This window comes from Microtus ochrogaster, chromosome 21, assembly GCF_000317375.1.
Source record: "Microtus ochrogaster isolate Prairie Vole_2 chromosome 21, MicOch1.0, whole genome shotgun sequence".
In the NCBI taxonomy this organism is placed as follows: Eukaryota; Metazoa; Chordata; class Mammalia; order Rodentia; family Cricetidae; genus Microtus; species Microtus ochrogaster.
This window is the reverse complement of record NC_022022.1, coordinates 334224-335490: the sequence shown is the minus strand read 5'-3', so window position 1 is coordinate 335490 and position 1267 is coordinate 334224. Positions and strand designations below refer to the sequence as shown.

The 1267-nt window shown below is 42.5% G+C and overlaps 1 protein-coding gene across 1 annotated transcript in view; it reads left to right on the top strand.

Moving 5' to 3' along the window:
- Smg5 (SMG5, nonsense mediated mRNA decay factor) overlaps nt 1-1267 on the top strand; it is a 28124-nt gene that overhangs the window by 4846 nt on the left and 22011 nt on the right. The gene's annotated exons all lie outside the window — the stretch shown is intronic.

Genomic DNA, 1267 nt, shown 5'->3' with positions numbered 1-1267 from the left:
CCTGCCTCTGCCTCCCGAGTGCTGGGATTAAAGGCGTGCGCCACCATCGCCCGGCTCATTTTTCTTTATAACTAAATAAGATTCCATTTTTTATGTACTGAATTTTAGTTACCTGTTCATCTATTAGTGGACAGGTTCCACTTCTTTGTTATAGTGAATAAAGCATCAATAAACATACACATACATTCATGTGCGTGTGTGTATGTGTGAATGGAGAAAGATAAGAGCACATATTCCTCTTTCAGAGGATCTGAATTTGATTCTTTGGAACCCGTAGCTCACAATTGCCTACAATACTACCTCAGGGAATCTGCCACTCTCTGCTGACCTCCAAGGGCATCTGTGAGTGTGTGTGTGTGTTTATGTGTGTAGTTTTGTTTTTGTGGACATGTGTGGATAGTTATTTTATTTTGGTGGACTCATCTGTGCATCAAAAAATTTCTATCAGCATCCACTAAAAGTCATGACACTCATGGAGTCATGGACAGCTTGTGGGAGTCTGTTTTCTCCTTCCACCATGTGGCTCTCCATAGTCAGACTCAAGTTGTCAGGCTTGATAGCAAGTGTTCCATCTTGCCAGCACAAGGTGCCTGTTTTTTGTTGTTTGGGTTTGTACATATGTGAGTTACAGGCATTCATAGTCATGCCCACTTCATGTGTGTGCTGCACTTCACACTCAGACCCTCATGCTTGCACAGTAATTGTTCTTACCCACTGAGCCATCTTCCCAGCCTGAGAATGACAGTCCTAACTGTTCTGGAACTAGTTCTCATAGACCAGGATGGCCTCGAACTCACAGAGATTCACCTGCCTCTGCCTCCCCAGTGCTAGGATTAAAGGCACCTGCCACCACTCCCCAGCTCACCATTCTTTATTGGATGCTAAAGCTGTAAATAGATTGTTGCGTTTAAATCTTTGTTGTTGTTGTTTTTATTTGTTTTTCAAGACAGGATTTCTCTGTGTAACATCCTAGCTGTCTTGGAACTAGCTTTGTAGACCAGACTAGCCTTGTACTCACAGAGATCCGCCTGCCTCTGCCTCCCGAGTGCTGGGATTAATGGTGTGCATCACAATTGCCCAACTATTATTAAATCTTATAAAACTCTTCTGAGTATCTGTGTTATAAAACCTGGGTTTTTTTCTAATATTTATTTATTTGTTATTTATACAACATTCTGTCTGTGTGTATGCCTGCAGTCCAGAAGAGGGTACCAGATCTCATTACAGATGGCTGTGAGCCACCATGTGGTTGCTGGGAATTGAACTC